The following is a 16,672-nucleotide window of genomic DNA, read 5'->3' as shown; positions in this document are numbered from 1 at the left end:
GGATTACACCACATTATTGTTCACGATAAACTGTATTTGCACCGTGAGTGCTATATCACAAACTGTGGATTGTGTTTGTGTTTTGTGTGGGTGTTTAAGATCGGGACTATTTGAGGACCAACCCATGGATTTAAACAATGCAATACACGGCGCTGTATTGCCTGTTTCTCATTGCTATTATTTACTTCTGTTTTGTCATCAGGCTTTGGATTATAAAAATAAACAACATTGCACCTGGATTATCCTTGTCTGTCTGTTCATTGATCACTGCTGCTGTTAACACTAGAATCACCAGATTTTCCAACTACCTAGAACCGCCATGTGGGTCACATTGACACATACTTTTTTTAAACTGCTTCGTTATGAAAATGAAAGACATACTATTAGATACAACCGAAAAGTTTTATTCATGAACATCATATCTAACATTTGCATCACAGAAACACCGTATTTAAATGAAATGCTTTCTTTTTCTAATGAGCGCATATACAGCATGACAACAAACAGTGAAAAAATATAATAAAATACACACTTAAAAAGAAACGTATATATATATATATATATATATATATATATATATATATATATATATATATATATATATATATATATATATATGAAATAAACAAAGAAAAATTATCTTTCTAGAATCGTTTAATAGAAAGATATAATGTTCTTTTATTTTTAATACCCAGCTTAATAGATTGATTTACCCATCGTGGTTTCTTTTTCTTAAGTTTACCTTTTCTCATTTTTGGGATCAATTTACCTTGCATTTCTAACATTATATCCCTAAATGCAATCCAATTGTTTTCTACTTCATTATCTACAGTATTAGTATTCTATCCCAGTCTATGTTTAGAAGCTCCTGTTGCATTCCTTTGTAATCTGAACTCCTAAAATTGGCTACCAATGTCTTTTATGTACTGCCCTTGATTTATTTGCAACAAGCTTTATCATATTATGGTCACTTATTCCTAATGGCTATATTACCTGTAAGTTGTGTATCCTTGCTTCATTGTTTGTTAATACCAAATCTAGACATGAATTGCATCTAGTCGTAGCATTCACCATTTGTGATAAGAAACAATCTTGCACTAACTCTGTCATTAACCAATAGTTACTTACACAAATGGTTGTTGACCCAGAAAACACTACTGAGATGAAATGACCAATTACCAAGAAACTGCAAATATAACAGTCTGCTTGAAAGTAAGGCATGGAAACGGAAAGCTTTCTTGAACATTACATGATACAAGGTATAGTGAACTTAATGTATGCTGTACCACTGCACGCTGTACTGTACTGGGAATGGAAGAGTGTGTCATGTAAGATTAATGGGATTATTGTTGGACCCCTTTTAATTCTATGGCAACTTTGGGGACAAAAAGCTTAACTCACTCTAGGAAAAAAAGTTAGGAAAAATGGCATGTTGTTTCTGATGATTCAGCAGCAGGTATTGGAATTTGAGAGAGCAGAAAGTATATTGCTGTTGACCAAGTGATCTTTGTTGTATAGTGCAGAAAGGCAGATAGTCAGATAGACACAGTAAGTTGGGTTGCAATCCTTTTTAAGATTTTTTTTTTTCACCCAAAGTGGCCATGTACGGCAGACAGACAACTCAAACAAACAAACAAAACCAAAAAAATAAATAAACTTAAGACTTTAAACAAGAAAAAAAAAATTTTTTGCAGGATGAAATTTATATTGATACCTCCAGCATTATAAGCTGTACCTGACATCAACTGTCCCTCCTCCTCTTCCCAGACTGAACCCCTTTATAGAGCCACCCATTAGGAAAACTCCACCCCTGAGACTCAACCAACATTACTAAAACCCATTAGTGGCTTATCATAGAAAATATACTTAATTTGTCATATCAATAAATAGAATAAACATTAAAACATTCTGGTCATTTGAAAATTATTACTAGAATTACAATTTTAATTTATTTAATTAATACCTTGACTACTACTGTTGGATGCATCCAAGGGTCCCGCTATTTGAAACTATACGGTAGGTACAAATTCTTTGTTGCCCTCATTTCATCATTTCGGGTAAACCCGAGTTTATATTTGTCTATGTCCACAAAATGGTGCCCACCATACCCACCACTGAGCCGAATGGTAAGTATTTAGAAAAGTTATTTATTTGTTTTACTTTTACTAATAAAACACAGAAGTTGAATTTTACAATTAATCCCCAAAATAACTAAAGGCAAATTATATTGTGCAAATCATTTATTCATTTAGTGCGTTAATGCCAATCGCATATCAAACTGAAAAATGCGCACCTCCTTCAGTTTGCTATGTAATTAAAATTAACATTTATTTTTCTTTTTTTTCATTTCTACTTGTTTCAGCAACCTTCACCTTTTTTTTTTTTAAACCACATTACAGTGCAACAGTACTGAAACAACGCAGACCACATCGCAGCAACTTTGTTTTTATTTATTTTTTTTGCGTTTTTGTTTTTGTTAAACAGCCCAGGTGCGTTACTTTTAAAATTGTTATTTCAGAGTCCCACACTTCATATGGGATGTGAGGTGGCACCATCACAGTGGGATTCACCTGTTCCATTGATGTTGCTTGTATTTCATATGCAGATATTTAAACTTTTATATTAATCGAAATGTACCTCTCTGTGGCAGGGCTTAGGCCCGCATGTGCAACTAATGTTTGTATTTTTTTTTTTTTTTTTTTTAAATGTGTTTAATTTGAAAAGTTTTGGTAAAATACAGTTTTAGAATGCAGAACTGGGAGGTGTAAAATGAACTGCCCTCTTTGTGGTTCATTGCCCCTTTAAAAACAGACCCAGGACACAGAGACTTGATTTTTCGTAGCACGGTTGCGTTATTTTTAATAAACACAAAATAAATAAAAACCAACAAAGAATAACAAACACCTAGCTCCCTCGGCTCACTAACTTAACAAAATAACTGCCCTAACTAACACGGGGCAGCTAAGCTGTTTTCCCATCCAAGCCAAAACACAAATCAAAACAGAAGATTTCACATCACCTTCTTTTAAACAATGGCACATACAACAAAGCTCTTCACTCTGCAGCCGCCCAGAGCAGACTGACTGCACCCTTTTTAAACCCCTTGCAACTGGCACCAATTTGCAATACTTATCAGGTGCGGGTGATAATTAAAAAATAAACAATAATACAATTAAACAAATAACAAATAATACAATTAACAAATATATTCAATTAAACAAAAATGTACATTTGCACATGTTTTTAGGCAGGGAGGAATCTGACCTTCTCCCTGCTGCCTACAGAGGTTAAAATTTTCTCCTTGACTAATTGAAATTTGTGTGCAGCACATGGCCAGGTGTTGAATGACTAATTGATTATCAATTTACCCTGTCCACATACCTTTAACCCTTAGCGGTCCATTTATTCAGCACCTGTCAGGCGCATCAGGTCCAATTTATTTTCACACATGCTGTTTAAAAGTAATTTTATTCAAAGTAAAACAGGTTTAAAAGGCACTGCATATCAAAACGACACTCAGTACTGCATCTCCAGCCCCATCTCACCTCTTGTTTATCGTATTTATCACATACCTTCATAGTCGTGTATACTGAAAAATCATCTCCTGATCACTCGTTTTATCACCAAACTCCTCAATAATGCGATGCAAGTCATTATATTATTACTATAACATCTCCAAAAGCTCTGAAAATGTCTGCTATTCTTTGAGCGCTGGATGCGGAAGCAGCTATCATGTTTGTTTATGTCTGTGGTGTAGGGACTAAGTGTATTGCTCAGATCCGTCCCTTTTTTTCGGCTTCTCTCAGCTCTTATCAGTCTCACTCAGCCATTGATAGGTTTTCTCTGCTTTTTCCAGAGAAAAAACAACTGTGCTTGGCATCTTTTTGATGATGCCAGACACAGTCCGACATCGGACCAGAAAGGGAAAATTGTAATGTCGGACCTAGTCCAACATAGGACCGCAAAGGGTTAAAAAGGAGCTGAAAAACCAGTCCTTTGTTCTTAGTTCTACATTTGTTGTTCTTTTTCAGCAAATTATAAGTGAATTGGCTGGAAATCCTCATGAGTAAGTGTACAAACCAGGGTGAGCAAACAAGGCAACCTGTTGTGATCACCGTGTGTGTTAACCAGGGTCCAGGTGCTTAGAAATAGGGATTCATTAGGGTATTTAATCCCTCCCAAGTATAAAGAGTTTGTGTCATGGAGAAGGTTCCTGGAGCGAGACCTCGCCTTTAGTGGAAGCAGCAGTAAAAGTTATAATGGAGGATGCGAACGCCATGGTGGAGGCCGTGGGCCAGATCTATGAAGAACTCTGGGAGGCAGAGCACCATGGTGCTCCTCTTGCCAGTGTAAAGGAGGTAAAATGTTTGTATTTAAGTATATTGTAAATTGTTAAATTCTGCTGCAAATCAGTATCATTTCAACAGACTTTGGGCTTAGAGACACCTGCTGGTGGAATATGTGTATTGCATATGCTACTGACTGGAATGTACCAACCTATCATCTAAGAAAAAGCGGTTAATGTATGAACAAAGTACTTGATGTAAATAATGTCTTAACTGTTTTTAGAGTGTCTCACTAAAGAAACAGCGCTTATAAAATGCACTGTTGTAAATAAGTGGGGTTTTCAATAGTGTAGTGGCATATAATTGTTTATTGATTTTATTTTAGTTCAATCTCCCACCCCTGTAGTTGTGTGTGCCTTCATGTCCAGTCACTTTTATATGTTTCCACCGGTCAGGTGAGATGTGTTTAATTTTGCTCTGTTGTATTGTTATTGTGAAAAATAATATTATATTTAAATAAGTTGATTTATTTTAGTGAGCGATCATTCTAAAGTGCTAAAAAATGCTGTATTGTTTGAGAACATGTTGTAAAATAGAAATATCGATCTGATGCCTTGTTTGAAGATATAAATAAAACTACTTTTATGTTTCCACCGGTCAAAGCACAAACAAACCTGGTGTCTGTGATTTATTGCTGCCGGGGATTGCTGAGACTGTCTGCTGTGCGAAAGGAGACCAGTGAATGTGGACAGCCAACCAGGTTGAAGACCATGAGACGTTACACCAGCTGTATGGGCATGAGGCCATCTATACGGGACACTGAGCCAGAGCTATGAGAGGACACAGACTAGAGTGGGAGGAGCCCGAGGTCCAGAGTGAGTCGGAAGAGCTGCTGTCCCATGAGGAAGCAGACTTCCCAGATCTATACAGGGACATGGACCTAGAGTGAGAAGAGCCTCAGGTCAAGGATGAGCCTGAAGAACTACTGTCCCAGGAGGAGGAGCTACTGCCATGTCCAGAGCTGCCACTGCTGCCGATATTTCAACGTCAACCTCTGTGTGTCTCTCGTCTATCAATGGCTACCCACACTCATAACAGAACACCCCTGTTAAACTACCCTATAAAGAAAGTCAGCCCCTTGCTCTTCACAGTGGATTGGTTACCAGCTAGACCATTTAAAGTTTCAAGAACATAAAGTTACGATTGAGAAGAGGCAATTCAACCTAACAATGCTTGTCTTTTTCTTAGTAGCAGGTTGGTAACAAACGTGGTCTGGTAAAAAAGTGTCTCATTGTGTAAAAAAAAGTGTCTCCTACACTATGATCTGTGGATTGAATTGGCAGTCTTTTTTATTTTGTTTTACACAAATCCATCTAAATTGTACATTGTCATCTCAACATAAGTGAGACTGAAAACAGATCAGACAGAAATAAAATAAGGGCTACATTTGTTTAATGACTTAAAAAATAGTGTTCAATTCTTTTCTCGCCTACAGAGGCTGGCATGCCTCACAATAGCTAAAAATTATTCTACAGATCTATTGGGCAACCACATTGTAACCGGTTCACTTGTTCACTTAATAGGTATAGATGCACTGGAGCTGAGTGCTGCAAAGTTGAGTGGGGCCCTTCCAGTGACTGTGGTAGCGTCAATTTTGGCCTCTGTTTTCTTGGCAGACAAGCTTCATTTGAACTGTGGTTGACCTCCAGGAGTAATTTTTATTAGCATTTATTTTGCTTTTTATTGATCATAATAAAAGATGTGGGTGGCGTCAAACCAGAGCCAGGAAATAAACAACAAGAGAGAGGTGGAGCTTGGTGAAGTTGAGCAAATGGTCTCACTCAGCATTTAATGAATGAACAGACAGACAGAAAATAAACGGTTGTAACAAACAAAAACAGGACACAGCACTTTCGCCAAAATAAACAGACAAACAAAACAGACTAAACAAAACACAGTGAGCAGATATTTAACTATTATTATTATTATTATTATTATTATTATTATTATTATTATTATTATTATTATTACCTCTGTCTCCAATCCCGTTCTCCACTCATCGAACACACAACCCCGAGTATGTGAAAACATTTGTTTTTATGCAGATGTACAGAGACCCGACTGCTAATCAATCATTCAATTGGAGTCGCAGTACAACTGCACATGAATTAATAAAGTGCAATTCCCCGTGCTCACATATTACATTTTACTTGTAAAGTTCTGTGCAATCCTTGTGCCTAAATACAAATATACATTTTAAACACTCTTGTTACACAGACCCATTTATATCCCTTGTATCAATGACTATACACTAGCATTTAACACACAACACAAAATACACACAGGGTCGAGCACTTTGCCACATTTACCTCCCCTTTTGCAAAGCACACATGGCCTCAATGGTCACCTCCCCCCTTAAAATCCCCAAAGTCTCGTTCAAAGTCCTGGGCCAAGAACAGGGACTTTAAGGGGTTGATGGGCGACAATGTTGCCAGTAACCAGGCTGCTACTGGCCACGCTGTCAGCAGATGTGTTGACAGTGGGGCGAATCTCTTCTACCGCTGTACCACTGGCAGTGGAAATGCTGCCAGTGGTGCGGCTGTCAGCAGACATGCTGACAGCTCCCAGATGGCTCCTTCAGCCAGGGCAAGTCCAGCAGCGGAAAAGCTGCTGGGGTTGGTGGTCTCCAGATCTCCCCCAAGATCTCTGGCAGCAAAACTGCTGCAGGGGAAGGTGGTATCCTGACCTCTCCCCCCCTTTATAGCCGGCAGCTCCCTCTGGGGGGACTCCAGCCCCCAGAACTCCTGCAGCAAAATTGCTGCGGGGAAAGGTGGTCTCCTGACGTCTCTCCCCTTTCTCATAGCCAGCAGCTCCCTCTGGTGGGGCTCCAGCAAAACTGACCCCAGCGGCCAAGCAGAGTTGACTGCAACCCCTGGCGAAGCAGTTACGGTGACCTCAAGTGATGCGGAGTGGCTGGCAACTCCAGGCAATGCGGAGTGGCAGGCAACCCCAGGTAATGCAGAGCGGCAGGCAACCCCATCCTTGGGCGAAGCGAGACAGGCATCTTTGGGCGAAGTGAGACAGGCATCCTTGGGCAAAGCGAGGCAGGAATACTTGGGCGAAGCGAGGCAAGCATCCTTGGGCTAAGTGAGACAGGCATCCTTGGGCGAAGCGAGGCAGGCATCCTTGGGCTAAGTGAGACAGGCATCCTTGGGTGAAGCGAGGCAGGCATCCTTGGGCGAAGCGAGGCAGGCATCCTTGGGCGAAGCGAGGCAGGAATACTTGGGTGAAGCGAGGCAAGCATCCTTGGGCTAAGTGAGACAGGCATCCTTGGGCTAAGCGAGGCAGGGAGTCAGGACAAGCGTTGGCCCTCTTCTCGGCCACTGCAACCGGGTGGTTCTTCCCTGTGCTTCCCTCAGCAGCCAATGGAAGGGCTGCTGTGAACTGCCAGCATCTAGTCCTGGTCCTTCTGGTGCAGGGAGAGGCAGCTCTTGCACCTCTCCCCCTGATGATGATGGAGGCAGAGGCAGCTCCAGCTCCTCTCCTCGTGATGGTGGGGGAAGTGATACCAGCAGGCATTCATCCTCTGCTGGTAGGGGAAGTGATACCAGCAGGCATTCATCCTCTGCTGGTGGAAAGGGACCCAGCAGGCATTCACCCTCTGCTGGTAGGGGAAGTGATACCAGCAGGCATTCATCTTCTGCTGGTGGGGGACGTGATAAGAGCAGGCATTCATCCACTGCTGGAGGACATGGCAGAGGCAGAGGCAGCTCCTGCTGCTCTGCTCCTGCCGGTGGAGGTGGTGGAGGCAGAGGCAGCTCCTCCTACTCTGCTCCTGCCGATGGAGGTGGCGGAGGTGTGTAGTCTCCTGCCGGTGAAGGTGGCAGAGTCCGTGGCTGCTCCTTCTGCTCTGCTCCTGCCAATGGAGGTGGCGGAGGAGTGTAGTCTCCTGCCGACGGAGGTGGGAGCGGTGTGTAGTCTCCTGGTGGAGGAGGTGGGAGCGGCGTGTAGTCTACCCTTATTACAGGGGACTGGTGTGGCTCTCCCTCATTTGCAGGGGACTGGTGCGGCTGTGCCTCGTTGGCTCCTCTCCCTCTGGTCCTGGAGACAGTGTCAGGGCTCCTCCTGATGAGACCAGAGCCGGGTCCCCTCCCATATCGGCAGCCAGGTAGTTGAACACCATAGCTGCGATGTCTCGGAGGGACACTGGGTGGTGTTGATGTTCTCAAGTTTCCCAACACTCCCCATCTCAGGCTCACAGCAGGTTGATCACCTTCGGGAGATCTTTTTCCAGGCCACCGTCAGGGTCAACCAGCCAGTCTCAGATCTCCCTCGATGGTGGCCCTCGAGCAAAAAGGGCTTCTCCCACTGTCGCTGGAGATGGAACCAGCAGGCACTCTCCCTCTGCTGGTGGAGACTTGGGCTGTGGATGCTCTGACTCCCCCTTTGTGGGCTGTGGATGCACTGCCTCGTTCCACACAGGCTGTGGAGGTGAAACCAGCAGGCATTCTTCCTCTGCTGGTGGAGACTTGAGGCCTGTGGATGTTCTGCATTCCTCTTCCCCTTTCCCCTTCTCTGCCTCATTCTCCTCACCTTCCTCTCCTGGGCCAGTTCCTCCTCCTCCTCTTGGAATGGGCAGACAGCCACCGGGTGCCCAAAATCCCCACAGGCAAGGCACCAGCCTTGGTCCTCTAGACCACCGAGGAGGTCCTCCAGATCCTGGCAGACATCTCTCCAGCTCCAGCCTTCCATTTCTTTAATATTTATTTAGTTCCTGCTCTGATCTGCATCTAGGAGGCACTGATAATCCTGATTCTGACAACCACGTGTCACAAAGACGGCCGGAGTAGGTGGCGTCAGACCAGAGCCAGAAAATACACAGCAAGAGAGAGGTGGAGTTTGGTGGAGCTGAGCGAATGGTCTCTCTCAGCATTTAATGAATGAACAGACAGACAGAAAATAAACGGTTGCAACAAACAAAAACAGGACACCAAAATAAACAGACAAACAAAATTGACTAAACAAAACACGATGAGCAGATATTTAACTATGATTATTATTATTATTATTATTATTATTATTATTATTATTATTATTATTATTATTATTATTATTATTACCTTTGTGTCCAATCCTGTTCTCCACACACCGAACACACAACCCTGAGTATGTGAAAACATGCTGCTTTTATGCAGCTATACCGAGACTTGACTGCTAATCAATCATTCAATTTATTTGCGGTACAACTGCACATGAATTAAAAAAGTGCAATTCCCTGTGCTCACATATTACGTTTTACTTGTATGTGAAGTGCTGTGCAATCCTTGTGCCTAAATACAAATTTTAAACACTTGTGTTATACAGACCCTTTTATTTCCCGTGTACCAATGACTATACACCATCATTAACACACAACACAAAATACACACAGGGACGGGCACGTTGCCACAGTTACTCACGTTATTTTGGGCTACTGCTTCTGGTTGCTGAGTTACTGGAGTGATCACCACGAGAACTTAGAGGCCTTTATTTTGTTTTGTATAGTTTTTGTTTTCTTTTTTAGAAATAATTGAACCAAATAATTAGACCTCTCTTTATTTACAAAAACAAACATTAATATTACTTTTCCCATCTTAAAAAAAAAAAAACTACCCTTTGTTTGAAATTAGTTTTTGTAAATGTACCCCTTGTGAAAGCTGACACACTAATACATTACTGCAACCTGCAGTCAAGCATGTTAATAGTAATTTTTATGTGAGCTGCTCCAAAAAGCTTTTATCAATATTATAGTTCCATATCTCCCTCAGCCTGTACCCCACTATACCTCACTGTAACAGAGCCCCTAACTCTCCCTTAACCTGCACCCCAGTACATACCTCACTGCAAATGTGGCAGCAATATTTAAAAAATGTAAAACGGGAATTACAGACACACTGCCATAATGTTATACAGTTAGAGAAAAACAACACGGAATCAGAAAAAGAAAATCCTCTCTAACTAAAGGCTTAGGCCTACATTTTCAACAATGGGCAAATTTCAGGCAAATTGCCCGTTCAATATTAAACGCAATTTGGCCACTGTGGAAAATCAGTCCCATAGAGTTCTTTGAAGAAATTACTGAAAGGATTGACATACCAAGGGAACTTTTCTTATGTTCTTATCTAACTGAGTCCCCACTCTCCCTCAACTGTACACCTCTGTAACACAGCTGACACACATACAGTCACCAAGATAAAAGCAAAGCCTTGTATAATTCTACCCAGAGGAACAAACACACCGAAATGATCCTCAGACTATTTTATTGTGTGAAAGGCAGAGCAAACACTTTAAAAGCTCACAGGCACCGCTGCAGGCACTGTTCTGCTGTTTGGAGAACCAGAACCAATTCAAGAACATCAGAGAAAGTCCAGGCTTTGAGTCTGTATCATTATAGAAATTTGCGAATGCTTAACCTTCATAACAACATTAAAAAAAAAAAAAATGTATTTTCAGCAACAGCCAGTGGTAAAAGGAACTGTGAGTGAATCTTAATGCTCTTGGCAGGGATATTTCCAGTATGCCACCACCTTACAAATGGAAATTTGCAGTTTTCCCATGCTTTTCTTGTGGTTGTACTATACAGTTACCATAGTTTACCGTGTTTACTTTCCCTTTACCATGCTTTCACTGTGCTTTATTACAGCTTTCTATGCTTTAGTGATGGTGTATTGTAGGGTTAACGGAGACAACTGTCACTTCTCTCAACGCTCTTCCATCATATGTTGCCATTATCTTGTACAGTTTGAGCAGTATCTGTAAAGCAGGGAGACCATTTTCAGTAGTCCTGCATCCCTTAAAGAAAAGAGACAGATGAAAGCACCACAAATAAAAAAAATTAAAATAAAAATACGAATTGGACTAAACTCTACCACCTAGCACTTGAAGTTAGCGGAATAGTCTTAAAATGCTAGAAGTTCTATATGTAGTTGTTGTTCATTGGTTGCATTGCATAAAATTCCCCTACACAACACCTTTTTTTGACAGTAAATCACATCCCCTTTAAGGATGTGATTTACTGCTACCTGTAGAAGATACTAATTTAGATTTATAGCAGATTTCCAAAAGGAAGTATCAAATCAGCAATGATGGTTCTGGCATGGAGCCAAGCTAAGCAATACGAGCTCAAAGGGAAGGGGATCAAATGTAGATTACTTTATGTCTTTAAAGCCAGTTATCACTCTGGGATCACAGTTTAAACACTCGTGTATGCTGACAATTAAATTATTTTAACAAACACACTATAAAGAGTTTTAAATCAATAATGCTATAAAATAAAATATCTATGGAGATTAGAAAGGGAACAAACACTTAGGATTCTGCTTCAATCACATCTTTTTTTTTAAAAAAAGTTTATCCTGCTTTCTTTCTGAAACCACTTAAAGAAAAAAAAAAACCTGAAGCCCTGACTACAGATGGTTCTAATGGCTTATACACTCCCATCTGATATTATGTCATGTTAACTGGCTTCACATTCTAAAGCCCTGGGGGAATTGCCTTTTAAACTGGATTCAATTGAAACTGATCTAGTTTACAGTATCTTAGTAACAATAGCCCAGCTTTTAAGAACCCTGTTCAAAGATGCAGGAAAGTAAAAAAAAAAAAAGAATTTTCATGGTGTTTTCTTGCTTTCTTGGCTCTGACAGCACAAACTGGTAGGGTATTGAATTCTCTCTGTTGGAAGAGATCCAGCTCAAGTGTATTTAAACTTTTAAAATAAAAAAAAAAATTGTAAAAGGATTGGGACTCCAGTCACAATTAAAACATCTCATAAAATATCTACTTATATTTTAATCATAAGGCATCCAAGGAATACAAGCACTATATTCAGTATAGCTGTCGCCCAGTCCCTTGAGTATGAGTACATTTTCTGTCCCTGAGCAGCTCACCTGGTAAAAGCACAGTTGCATAGTGGTCCACGTCCGGGAAGTACAAAGTTGCTGGTCTTTGCTGGGGATTTCCAAGGGAGCTTCAAATTGGCTCTGGGTCTGGCACAGACTGTTTCTCCTCATCGTGCTACAACGAACCCTGCTGGCTAGGTGCCCTATGAGCTCCAAAGTGGACACCTGCAGGGCTGGCCTTTGACCTCCAGAGGTCAGTAGCTCATTTGACACCCGCTCTCGAGTTCCTGGGTGTAAAAGAGGAAGCTGGTTCTGTTGTGGGGTTGGAGGACGCCCACTAAACCTTCAGTTCTCCTGAGGCATGTGGGGAATTGCTGAAGTGAGGGGAAAAATTATTGAACATTCCAAATTGGGGAGAAAATCGGGGGTACAACAGTTGGGCAGCTCTAACCACTAGAACACACTTCACCATCTCTCACCTCCAATCTAAAGACTACACTTCCTCCCAGTCCCACTGTTTTGACCATTAAACCACACTGCCTCCCTCACAGTCCTTCTGCTCTAACCACTTGAACACACTGCTCCCCAGTCACTCACCTCTAACCACGAGACCATACTGCCTCCCAGTCTCTGACCTCCAACCATGAGGCCGCACTGCATCCCAATCCCTCAACTCTTACTGCTACTGTAAGCCTAATTTCCGGTAGTCTATGAAAATCATTGCTGTGGTTCAGGAGCCTTCCTCAGCATGAACCCTTTATCAGCAGTAATGCATTTACCTCTTATTTTAGATGAGGCTTTTGGAAGCAATGCAGTTATTATCATAACCCTGGTTCCCTGAAATAAAAATGTAACCATTACCAAATTGGAATTAACATCTTTAAGACCAGAAACCTGAATGAGATATAACAAAGCTGCTCAGCCGAGCCACTGTGACGCAGTTATGCCCTCACCCAAAGGTATAAAACACTGCAAGCACAGAACTCAGTGTCATTTTCCCTTCAAGCCTGTTCCCTTTCAGATATGAAATTTAACCATTCCTGAATGAGTATGTATATCCAAGCTATTGCAAAGGCAAGATTGCTGCACGACCAGAATTTTACAAGTCTAAGCCAAGGGACCCCAGTAACAGTTAGCTAGGGCTATAAAATTGAGGGAGAAACTCACCTCTATGCCTGTGTTGTAATGGTTGACTTGGAAGCCGCCCTTAACACTCTTAATTCCAAATCCAGGGTTTTGAGGATCCATGACATTAAGTCTATAGAACCTAGTAAAGGTATGGGGGGTAGCCCACACCGCTGCATTACAAATGTCCTTGAGAGATGCACTTTGGAATAAATCCCACAAAGTTTCCATGCCCCTGAAGGAATGGGCAGTGAGCTTTCTGGAGGAGGCAAGTTGTCCAGCTCATAGTCAATCCTGCCTGTGTCTGCTATTCATTTAGACAGACTGCTTTGGCAGAACTTGACCATGGGACCATCCCAGTGCAAACAAAACATTGTTTGGACTGCCTCCAAATTTTTGTCCTGTCAACGTAATATGCTAGTGCACGTAAAGGACAAAAAAAAGCAAGATTGGTACAGAGCAAAACTTTTTTCCTGACTTCTGCAAAATTTAAGCAGGCTTTTGAAATTGAAAATTCCAGCATCTCACTCACCTGCTTTGCAGAGGTGATTGCAAGCAAGAAATTCTCTTTAAAAGAAAAAACAAATTCAGCTCAACGGATGCAGTAGAGGCTTCATGAGTGATTCAAGCTCCACGTTAAGCCTCCAGCAAGGAACAATATCCTTCATAGGTTGCTGAAGCCACTGAGACTGCGTAAATTTTGGCATGGCAAGCTGAAATAGCTGCCACATAGACCTTGAATTTAGAGGGGGTTTTCCCCTCTTAAAACAGATCTTCAAAAATTGCAGTATAACTGCCATGGGACAGGTCATGGGGTCGAACCTCAGAGGCAGGCACCTCGTCTGGAAGATGTCCCACTTGTACCCGTACTGGGAATGCATGAATGCTGCTCTGGCATATTGCAGGTATCAGTAACCTTATTGGACAGACAAGACAATTTTTCGCAAGGCCAGATAAACTGTCTGCAGCTCCAAAACAATAATATGGAGACCCTGCCAAGGTGGATTCCACAACCCTGTGCACCCATGCCATTCCACACAGCGCCCCAGCCCAGGCTGGACGCATTCGTGATGACAACCTCCCTTCTGGTGACACTGCCAGTGCTACACCGAAGCGTAGATGGACAGTCTGTTCCACCTGTGTCTTTAGACAGTCACGAGACACTGTCAATAGGCAGTCACGGTTCAACGTGGGCTGAAAAAACCCAATAGAGTGGACAGCATGAACCTGGAGTCCCAGAACATTCCCAGATAGGAGGCTGTCTGAGAAAGCATAAGACCCAACAGTTGAAGGTGGCTGGTGACAAGTTCCGTGTGAGCATCTGCCTGAGCTGGAGACTGGACACAAATGAGCCAGTAGTCCAAATAATTGAGAATTCTGATGTCCTTGAGTCTCAGTGGAGCCACAAATCTTTGAAATTGTTGCATGTTGTGTTTATATTTTTGTTCATTGTATTACACTGGTTTTGGGCTGCCACTCCGATCAAGGATGCTGGTTATCTCACCATTCCAAAATGTTTAAAAACAAACACAGGTAGGAGAGCATCTGGCTATACAGCCCCTAAGCTACTGAATGACTTGTCGGTTCCTGTTAGGAAAGTTCCTACTGGTGCAATCTTTAAAAGTAGGCTGAAGACACATTTTTATAATTTAGCATATTTATCAAATTTACTTTTTATTTATTGTCTTTTATATTTGTTATGGTTAAGTTGTTTTATGTTGTTTTATTGTATTGTATTTTTTGTATTTAGCTGTACAAAAAATATTTATTTTATTGTATTTACTGCATTTCCTATCTATCTTTTTTATTGCAATCTTTGATGTTCTGCATATGTTAAATTGCTTTGTGGCAACTTGTTGTGAAAGGTGCTGTACTAAATATAGATTTGATTGATTGATTGATTGATATTGCACAAATAGGCATCATTAGTAAAACTAATACAGCGATTATTTGTAACAGGACATGTAATTTGTGTAAAACACAATAAATGTGAAAAATTATAACAAAAAAAGTAACAAGTACTTATCTAAATATACTCTTCTGTCAGGTCAGTTCTTGAAAGGAAAACTGACACCAAGTTCTGTGAGAGCAGTGCTTTATACCCTCAGGGATGGGCATGACTGCGTCACAGAGGCTCGGCTGAGAAGCTTTGTTATAACTTATTCAGGTTTCAAGTCTTAAAGAGAGATTTAATTTCAAATGTTATTTTGTCTTTACTTGATGAGCAGTGCATTAGGCTGTGTGATGCCACTGCCATTAAAGAGAAGAGATGCAGTTAACAGCTTTATAACCTCACATGCACAATAGCCAAGCTCTTTTCTATACTGGTTAAGATGATCGCTTGTGGCGTGTGTAGTCATTGGTTTGCTCCTAGCCTCCACCTGATCTAAAATTTCACCACCCAGTTGTTTGTTTTTTTTTTGTTCTGTTTTTTGTTTTCTGCACCAGACTAAGTTAAGGGTGTGCATGATGTTTCCAAGCATGCAACAGTGCAGAACAAGGCAGCAGCACTGCATTGGCAGGGATGGCTGGGCTGCTATGGTCTGGAGAATCTGTCATCATGACCTTTTCTTTAGCCATTGGTTCTTTTCAAATGAACTTTGTACTCTATTCTACAGTAATGCATTTTACACAGTTATATATATATATATATATATATATATATAATTATATCTATATAGATTATATAATCTCTATTCTTCTTTTTTCTTCTACAACACACACAGTACCTTGCAAAAACAATATTCAGACCCTGACCAATTCCTCATATTGAAATTAAACTCAAAATCAATTATTGTAAGGTGATGTTGGTTTTATGTTGGGAAATATTTTTAAGAAAAATAAAAAACTGAAATATCTTGCTTGCATAAGTATTCAACCACCACACATTAATATTTGGTAGAGCCACCTTTCACTGCAGTAACAGCTTTAAGTATTTTGGGGTAAGTATGTACCAGCTTTGCACACAGTGTTGGAGTGATTTTGTCCCATTCTTCTTGGTAGATTTGCTCCAGGTTGTTCAAGTTGGTTGGACGACACTTGTGGACTGCAATTTTCAAATAGTGCCACAGATTCTCAATGGGATTGAGATCAGGATTTTGACTGGGCCACTGTAGAACATTCACCTTTTTGTTCTTGAGCCACTCCAATGTGCTTTGGCCTTGTGCTTGGGATAATTGTCCCGCTGAAAGGTGAATTTTCTCCCAAGCTTCAGTTTTTTAGTGGACTGAAGAAGATTCTCTTGCAATATTTTCCTGTACTTTGCTCCATCCATTCTTCCTTCAGTTGTGACAAGATGCCCAGTCACTGCTGATGAGAAGCATCTCCACAGCATGATGCTGCCACCACCATACTTCACTGTAGGGATGGTGTGTCTTGAGGCAT

Source organism: Polyodon spathula, chromosome 4 (genome assembly GCF_017654505.1).
Source record: "Polyodon spathula isolate WHYD16114869_AA chromosome 4, ASM1765450v1, whole genome shotgun sequence".
NCBI classification, from domain to species: Eukaryota; Metazoa; Chordata; class Actinopteri; order Acipenseriformes; family Polyodontidae; genus Polyodon; species Polyodon spathula.
The sequence above is the reverse complement of the archived record's forward strand: the minus strand, read 5'-3'. Positions refer to the sequence as shown.